Raw genomic sequence first — 10,339 nt, 5'->3', positions numbered from 1 at the left:
ATGCTCAAGGTAAGTATTTAAATCAGTGACTCAGCTTCCCATCAGCTCCCGGTCGACTGTCCCGCTTTTCCTGCTGCTGAGAAAGAAATATCCTTCCTATAGCTGAGCAACCAGAACTGTGCACAGTATTCCAGAAGAGGCCTCACCAGTGTTCTGTACAACCTCAACATGACGTCTCAGCTCCCATGCTCAAAGGACTGAGCAATGAAGGTGTTCATGCTAATCATCTTTTTAATCACCCTGTCTACATGTGGTGCAAACTTCAAAGAATTATGTATCTGCACCCCAGGTCCATCTGTTCTACAACACTGCATAAGGCCCTAACCTTAATTGTGTACGCCCTACCCTTGTTTGTTGTATCAATGGCTTAGTGATATTATTACTGGACTGTTAATCCAGAGACCCAGGTAATGATCTGGGGATCGAGGTTTGAATTCCACTACAGCAGATGGTATAATTTGAATTCAATGGAAAAATCTAGAACTAAAAGTCTAATGATAACCATGAATCCATTGCCAATTGTCGGAAAAACCCATCTGGATCACTAATACCCTTTCAGGAAGGAAACTGCCATCCTTACCTGGTCTGGCCTACCTGTGACTCCAGACCCACAGCAATGTGGTTGACTCTTAAACTGCCCTCTGGGCAATTACGGATGGGCAATAACGGATGGGCAATAAATGCTACCTTAACCAGTGACGCCCTTGTCACGTGAACGAATACATTTTAAAAAAGTAATACCTCACATTTAACCAGATTGAGCAATTTTTCAGCCATTGACTCATTTGATCACAATCCACTTATAAGCTTAGAAAACTTTCTTCACTGTGTACTATGCCACCAATTTTGGTGTTGTTCACAAACTTACTAACCATACCTTCCATATTCTCATCCAAATTATTTATATAAATGACAAACAAAAGAGGAGGCAGAACTGATCCCTGTGGAACACTGATGGTCACAGGCCTCCAGTCTGAAAAACAACCTTCCAATATTACTCACTCTCTCACTCACTTTCTCTCTCCTGCCTTTAAACTAATTATTTATCCAATTGGCAAGCTCACCCTGAATCCCATTTGACCTACCCTTACTAATTAGTCGACTCTGCTGAGCCTTCTCAAAGGATTTACTAATATCCAAGTAAATTACTGCACTGCCATCATCAATCTTTTTAGTAACTTTCTCAAAAAACTCAATCAAGTTTGTGAGACACTGTTTTCCTTGCACAAAACCATTCTGACTATCCCTAATCAATTTTTACCTCTCTAAGTGTCCATAAATCCTACCTTTTATCATCACCTCCAAGAATTTATCTACAACCAAAATCAGACTCACAGGTCTATAATTTCCCATTTTTTTCTTACAATCTTTCTTAGACAGCAACAACATTAGCCACCCTCCAGTTATCAGGCACCTCACCTGTAGTTTATAGATGATGCAAATATTTCTTCAAGTATTTGTTATGACTCCAGGAACAGTGGAACTTGATTAGATTAGATTACTTTACAGTGTGGAAACAGGCCCTTCAGCCCAACAAGTCCACACCGACCCGCCGAAGCGCAAACCACCCATACCCATACATTTACCCCTTACCTAACACTACGGACAATTTAGCTTGGCCAATTCACCTGACTTCCAGTGAACAATCCCAGTCAGTGATGAGAAAGTGCGGATTCTCCTGTCCAAAATATTGGAAGAAATACAACATAAGATTAGCAATGGGGTTGTTAAGGGATAAAATGTTTGAAAGAAACACTATGTTTTATACTATCAAAAATAAGATGGCACTAGAAGTTGCTAAAACCTTCCTGTGGGTGGGAGAGATGTACCTGACAAATTTACAAGGAATCCCAAAAGCTAGATTGATTGAATTGGCAAGTAATTAGCAGTAGAATTGCCTGTCAGGGTTAAGAAAGCAGAAATAATTGAAAGAACAAACAGTGTTTAGGTGTGATAAAGAACAATACAGCACAGGAATAGGCCCTTCAGCCCGCCAGGCCTGCACCTGCACATATTGCCCTTCCATACTAAAAGTGTCTTCACTTGCAGAATCCTTATCCCTCTATTCCCTTCCTGTTCATGTATTTGTCCAGATGTTTCTTGAATGCTGCTATTGTGTCTGCTTCCACCACCGCCTCTGGCAGCATGTTCCAGGCATTCACCACTATTTGTTTGGAAAAACTTGCCTCGCACATCTCTTTTACACATTCCCCAGCACCTTGAACCTGCATCCCCTAGTAATTGACCCCTATGTGCTGGGAAAAAGCTTTATACTTTCCAGTCTACCCATGCCATTTAGAATCTCCTAAACTTCTAAGGCTATCCAAACTTTCTTCATAACTAAAATCCCCCATACCAGGTAACATCTTGGTAAACCTTTTTCTGTACTCTCTCCAAAGCATCCACATCCTTCTGGTAGTGTGGTGAGCAGAACTGATTGCAATATTGTTAAAGATATGGGAGAGACCAGGTACTCAAAATTGTGAGACATCAGAATCGTGTGACAGTTAAAGCTATTTGCACATGAGAAAAGAATGGGAAAAACTTAGCAATGGAATGCCAAAGAGCAAAAAAAGACAGATGATTAAAAAACAGGAAAGAGAGATCAAACTCAAAAAAATGCAAATTGAACCAAGTTGACTGTGGAGTGATTGTAATGAAGTGAGCTAGATAGAATCCAAATAGTGTAGAAGTAGGCCATTTGGTCTATTGAATCCACACTAACCCTTCAAAGGGCATCCCACCCAGACCTCCAAAACCCTAGATTTTCAATGACTAATTCACCTACCCTATAGATGTATAGCCTATACACCTTTGGAGTGTGGGAGGAAATCCACACAGACACAACATGCAAGCTCTACACAGTTGCCCAAGGCTGGAATTGAACCTTGGTCCTTAGCACTATGAGGTAGCAGTGCTGACAATTGAGCCACCATGCCACCCAGCTGTATATCTGTTAGTCTCTGAAGCACTCATGTTTCAAAATTTAAGGAACTAGCTTGGGCAAATCTACAGTGAATTTGAATGGATTAAGCAAGTTAATGTTGACAGGTGGAAACAAGCATTTGGAATTGAAATCGGATGAAGCTCTGAGAGATCATTCTCTTCAAAGAACTTGACACATGGTCATAAAAACTCATGTTTCTATTGTAATAACGAAGGAAACCTTCATTCAGAATGCTGGAAGTTGTGAGGAAAGCCCATGTGACATATTGGGGCCCATTAGAGTGAGTTTGAAACAAACATTCAAAAGGAGAATACCATGGATCAAATTCTAACTTCAAGTACAACTAAGAATGGAAGTAACAATGTTGTAAGTGCAGAAGAGATTAATAGGGTGAATGAGAGATTCAAAGGGTTTTGTCAAAAGGGTAGATAATTATTTGCTTAAAATGATATAACTAAACCTTTAACTATATAAAGGGGTACAGGAGCTACTCAAACTCTTTTTCTGGAGTAGGATCTAGTTTTCCCTTCAGAGAGTGAAATCTACGCAAAAGTGCTGGTAAACGTGAAAAATGAAGAATATATCCCAGTATAATGCAAAGTGCAATTGGAGTGTGCTTGTCCAGACCAGTGATAATAGGAGTTGTTAAGATAAATACCTGTAGACAGAGTGGACTTATTCCAAAATAATTTGACTAGAGTGAAAGTTGTAGTTTTGCCCATAATTGAAGAAAGCTCAAGGGAAGTTAATGAGACTGGACACTTACAGGAAGAGGCTTCAGGGAGGAGGAGCCAATGGCCAAATGGTATTGTTGCTAGTCTTTCAGTCTGGTGACCTGGGTTCACATCCCTGCATGGCTGAATTTGAATTCAATTTTTAGGCCCCTCTTGTGACACAGAGGTGATGTCTTTACACTGGGCTGGGAGGCCTGGGTTCAAGTCTCATCAACACCAGGGGTGTGTAACAACATCTTTTAATAGGTTGAATAGGAAAAAGGTTAAATTTAAAAATTAAAGACAACTGGGAGAGAAGCTTACTTGGCACTTTGGTAGTGCCTCCACCCCTGGATCAGGAGGCTGGGTTCAAACCACCTCTACTCCAGAGATTGATTCGGAAAAATAGTTATAATTTTTAAAAAATATTCTTGTTATTTTTTTCATCATGTGCAGTGACAAGAGCTAAACAAAGTCCATCACAAGAGGTCAGAATAATTCCTGAGGCAAATGTTTGCATAACAGAAACTTTCCTTAATGATGAGAGTAATTCAAGCAAGTGTATGTCATGTGTTAATTAACTGACATTCAGAAAGCATCCCCAAGTTTAATAAGTTAGCAAAGGCAGATCACATTGAAGCTGAGGATGAAAGAGTTCTGGAATGCTGTTGTTTTAGAACATAAAATAGTACAGCATAGTACAGGACCTTGGGGGGAGGGGGGGCGGGGAATGGAGGGAGAGGGGAGGGGGTGGAAGGAGAGGGGGATGGAGGCAGTCACCCTGTAAGTTCTGAATGAGGTCGCAAAGTGCACAGAGGCAAGGCATGATGCTGTGAATATCCATGTAGGCACAAAGTGGTGAGCACTAAGAGGTTAAGCAAGGAGCCTTCAAATGCAATTGGATAGCTACATTCTTTTCCCTGTATGTGAAGTGTCCTGGTAGCAGCATTATAATGATAGGTGGTGATGCTCTCCAAAGTGCAGCCTTGAAGCAGAGAACTGCTTTCTAAGTGGATTAGAAATTGCTATGTTGATATGGTGAGGTTGGTATGACTCGAATGTCAACATCTGTCTAATATGAGGACGAGTATTGAACTGGAGTTGCCAGATACCTTCTCTGACCTTCATGTCAGAAATTGTAATAATTTAGTTTCTATCTGATGCATGGGTAAAAAGGAAACTGCATATCAATGACGTGAGTTTAGATGCTAGAAATTATATTAGATATGCAAATACCTCTTGCCGCTCAGTAGAGAGATTCTCATTTCACCATTCAAAACTTCGTTTCAGAATGGGACTATTTTCTTGATATCGGAAAGTTCATTTTTCGAAATTCGCCATATTTTCCCAACTAATTTACCATTGTTCACGTCCTTCAGGGACTGAAGAAAAACAGCTTTAAGTGTCAAATTAGGAGAATTTTACGACATATTCTGTGAGCTTTACTTAGTTATCTTGTACAATTCTCTGCTGCTTACCTCATTATGTATACTCAACACTTCTATGATGCCATGCATGATTATCTTGTGCTTGCCAGCAACAGAAGTACTTTTGACTACCAGGGCCTGCCAGGATTTCAACCACTAGATCTATATTTAAAGCCCAGCAGTGCACCAGAAGGGCTGTTGTGATGCAAAGGATAGTGCCCTTACTACGGGGCCAAGAGTTGAGAGTGTGTTAATGGAAAAACACAGCAGGTCAGGCAGCATCCGAGGACAGAGAGAATCGACGTTTCAGGCATACGCCCTTCATCAGGATTCTATTCCTGATGAAGGGCTTATGCCCAAAACATTGATTCTCCTGCTCCTCAGATGCTGCCTGACCTACTGTGCTTTTCCAGCACCACATTCTCGACTCTGATCTCCAGCATTTGCAGTCCTCACTTTCTCCTGTTGGGCCAAGAGGCCCAGATTTCACATGACACTTGCTCCAGAGATGCAAATTCATATCTCTGAACAGGTTGATTTAAAAAATATTTATGATACAGAGGAGTGGTGGATGGAGTTTAATTTAGATAAATGTGAGGTGCTGCATTTTGGAAAGGCCAATCAGGGCAGGACTTATACACTTAATGGTGAGGTCCTGGGGAATGTTGCTGAGCAAAGAGACCTTGGAGTGCAGTTTATAGTTCCTTGAAAGTGAAGTGACAAGTAGATGGGATAGTGATGAAGGTATTTGGTATGCTTGTCTTTATTGGTCAGTGCATTGAATATAGGAGTCGGGAGGTCATGTTGCAGCTCAACAGGACATTGGTTAGGCAAGTATTGGAATACTGTGTGCAGTTCTGGTTAACCCTGCTATAGGAAGGATGTTGTGAACTTGAAAGGGTTCAGAAAGAATTTACAGAATGTTGCCAGGGTTGGAGGGTTTGAGCTCTAGGGAGAGGCTGAATAGGCTGGGGCTGTTTTCCCCGAAGCGTTGGAGGTTGAGGTTTATAAAATTATCAGGGACATGGATAGAGTAAAAGGACAAGGTATTTTCCGCAGGGAGTCCAAAACTAGAGGGCATAGGTTTATGGTGAGAAGAGAAAAGAGGACCTAAGGGGCAACTTTTTCATGCAGAAGGTGGTGTATTTATGGAATGAGCTGCCAGAGGAAGTGGTGGAGGCTAGTACAATTACAACATTTAATAGGAATCTGGATGGGTATATGAATAGGAAGGGTTTTGAGGGATATGTTCCAAATGCTGGCAAATGGGACTATTTTTATAAATGATATCTGGTCGGCAAGGATGAGTTGGACCAAAGGGCCTGCTTCTGTACTGTATATCTCTATGACTGTGAGTTCACCAGGTCAATCACAATTAATGAATAGCCCTTCACAGTGCATCTAACAGGAAGACAATGAGAAAGAAAAGCTCCTGAGAGCACATAGATGGTACAGGTGACACTTCATTGTAAATAGAAGCTCACATTCGTAAACATATAATTGCTTCACTGTGGGAAGGTGATGGCCTTGTGGTATTATTGCTGGATTGTTAATACAGCAGTCCATGTAGTTCTGGGGACCAGTGTTTGGATCCTGCTACAGCAGATGGTGTGAATTCAGTTTTAAATAGTCTGGAATTAAGTGTCTAATGATGAGTATGAAGCCATTGATGATTGTCATATTAAATCCATTTGCTTTACTCATATCCTTTTAGGAAAGGAAACTGCCATCCTTACCTGGTTTGGACGACATGTGATTGCAGACCCACAGTAATGTGGTTGACTCTTAACTGTATTCTGGGATGGGCGATAAATGCTGGCCTAGCCAATGATGCCCTCACCCCATATGTGAATTTTGTAAAATATCTGATTGATTGTCATAGTAACCGCAGCTGCAAGAATTAAGCTGCAACAGGTTACTTATTCTTAGCAAAGTACCATGTTTTAGCCCTGAAAAAAGAATGCTACTCTTCTCTAGTGCCTAGCATAGAATAACAGTTTGTTTTTGTTCAAGACTGACCCTACCCTGAACAACTTGGAAGGACAGCACCGATTCATGAGTGACCAGACCTCTGACTGATCTCTGTGCAGTTCCCTAATGACCTACCACTAATCCCCTGCAAATCTAAAGTTGGGCGGTAATGATATAGAAGCTCCAAATCCCTGACCGTGACAGCCTCAACCAGCCAAGTGACTGACTGTGCTGGCCCTCCCTTAATTACATTAGTCCCCTTTGTTTTGAATGAAGATTACTCACCTTAAACTTTGAGACACTGCAAATTGGTTGAAACAAAATGCGTGTTTGCCACAAAGGCTGCTAGCACACGTTGCAGGTATGACTTTGACGTAGCACAAGGTTCAATAAAGCAACATATCTACCCCTTTTATTGACGAATGGATGGCAGACATGACAAAGCTGTCTGGCTTTGCATCTGCACTAAGAAAGACAGAAGTATGGTGAGTCTGTAAGTTCTGAATTATTGGCAATATGCAAAGAAATTTGGGCAAGACAAGGCAGAGATGTTGTGATCCAAGTAAGCATTTAGCGATTGACCACAAAGTGAGCAAACAAAGAACCATGAGAAGCACCCTCACACCCTGCTACAATTTGTGAGATGGGTGTCTTTCCCACCATGCAAGAGACGTGGCAGCAGTATTACAATGCAAGATGTCAGTATGCACAGAAGTGCAGCATTGAAGGCAATAACTGTACTCTAAGTGAACTGGAGGTGTGCCGTGACAATGTGGTGAAGCTGGTCTCTGTCTGATGCTGAACTCCATGGATGGGAGGTGCAGACAGTTGCTACCTATGGAGTTTACCTAAGATGTTGGGTTCTGCTGACCAAGAGGTGGGCGCCTGAAGGAATAGTTACAAACTGAAGCCGACAGGTACTTGCTCTAACTTTATTATTGGGAACAGTCAAGATTAGAGTGGTGCTGGAAAAGCACAGCAGGTCAGGCAGCATCCGAGGAGCAGGAAAAATCGTTGTTTCGAGCATATGCCCTTCATCAGGAATGAGGTTGGGAGCCTCTGGGCTAGTATTCCCAATTCCTCTGCCTCTGCCGCATCTGCTCCCAGAAGGACCAGTTCCACCACAGAACACACCAGAGGGCCTCCTTCTTTAAAGACCGCAACTTCCCCTCCCTTGTGGTTGAAGATGCCCTCCAACGCATCTCATCCATGTCCTGCACCGCCACCCTCAAAGCCAACCCCTCCAACCGCAACAAGGACAGAACCCCCCCGGTTCTCAGCTTCCACTCTACCAACCTCCGCATAAATCGCATCATCTGCCGACATTTCCACCACCTCCAAACCCATCCAAGGCCCCAAAGGAGCCTTCCACATCCATCAAGGTTTCACCTGCACTTCCACACATGTCATTTATCGTATCCATTGCTCCCGATGCGATCTCTTCTACATTGGGGAGACCGGATGCCTCCTCGCGGAGTGCTTCAGAGAACATCTCCAGGACACCCGCACCAATCAACCCCACTGACCCGTGGCCGAACATTTCAAATCCCCCTCCCACTCTGCTGAGGACATGCAGGTCCTGGGCCTCCTCCACCGCCACTCCCTCACCACTCGACGCCTGGAGGAAGAACGCCTTATTTTCCACCTCAGGACCCTTCAGCCCCTTGGCATCAACATGGACTTCACCAGTTCCCTCATTTCCTCTCCCCCCTACCTTACCCCAGTTCCAACCTTCCAGCTCAGCACTGTCCTCATGACCTGTCCCACCTGTCAATCTTCCTTCCCACCTATCTGCTCCACCCTTCTCTCCAACCTATCACCTTCACCCCCACCTCCATCCATCTATTACACTCTCAGCTACCTTCTCTCCAGCTCCATCCCCCTCCCATTTATCTCTCCATTCCCGAGGCTCCCAACCTCATTCCTGATGAAGGGCTTTTGCCCGAAATGTCAATTTTTCCTGCTCCTTAGATGCTGCCTGACCTGCTGTGCTTTTCCAGCACCACTCTAATCTTGTCTCTAATCTCCAGCATCTGCAGTACCCACTTCTGCCTACTTTATTATTGGGAAGTCTTGTGATTTGTTTTTCATTACTGTGTGGGAGAACAGGAAATTGCAAATAAATGAAGTCAGATTAGGTACCAACAAGGTGTAAATGTATGCAAATAAACCTCTCGCCACTACTTCAAGATGCACCTCTTTTTGAGTGGATCTATGGAGTGCTGATTTTTTTTAAAAATCGGCCTACCTAACATTTCTTCCCCGGATCATTTGTGCACTGCATGCTAATGAAAATAGATTCAAAATTGCTCATGTTTCATGCCAACATCAAGAAGGAAACAGAACCTGCATCTGTGCTTCCAAGGGAATGAGAGGGTTGAACCCCAGCTCTCTAAATAGATATGTTGAGTTCAACTGAATCCCTGTAAAGGGACCTTTTTTCAAATGTATGACATTTTACAAATAACATGGCTTTTTGTTTTTGGGTTTTTTCAATGTAAATTAGATTTCCTGCAGTCTGTAAAAACATTTCCACATTCTTTTCAAATTATCTCATCAGATTATTGGTACAAATGAGATGGGAATTGATTAATTTTCAAAGTAGATATTCAGAACATTTTTCAGAGAAGTGGTTAATTTGAAAAAAAAATTAATCTTATTATTTATTATCTTACATCAACTTTACATTTTCCTCATACTGTACACCTCCATCCCCCATCACGAAGGACTCAAAGCCCTCCGCTTCTTCCTTTCCCGCCGTACCGACCAGTATCCTTCCACTGACACCCTCTTTTGACTGACTGAACTGGTCCTCACCCTGAACAACTTCTCTTTCCAATCCTCCCACTTCCTCCAAATGAAAGGAGTAGCCATGGGCTCCCGCATGGGCCCCAGCTATGCCTGCCTCTTCGTAGGGTATGTGGAACAATCCATCTTCCGCAACTACACTGGCCCCACCCCCCACCTTTTCCTCCGCTACATCGATGACTGTATCGGCGCCGCCTCGTGCTCCCGCGAGGAGGTTGAACAGTTCATCCACTTCACCAACACCTTCCACCCCGACCTCAAATTCACCTGGACAGTCTCAGATTCCTCCCTCCCCTTCCTCGACCTTTCTATTTCTATCTCAGGCGAACAAATCAACACGGACATCTACTACAAACCAACCGACTCCCACAGCTACCTGGACTACACCTCCTCCCATCCTGCCCCCTGTAAAAACGCCATCCCATTCTCCCAATTCCTTCGTCTCCGCCGCATCCGCTCCCAGGAGGACCAGT

This window comes from Chiloscyllium plagiosum, chromosome 39 (assembly GCF_004010195.1).
Source record: "Chiloscyllium plagiosum isolate BGI_BamShark_2017 chromosome 39, ASM401019v2, whole genome shotgun sequence".
Lineage (NCBI taxonomy): Eukaryota > Metazoa > Chordata > Chondrichthyes > Orectolobiformes > Hemiscylliidae > Chiloscyllium > Chiloscyllium plagiosum.
Note: the sequence above shows the minus strand (reverse complement) of the source record.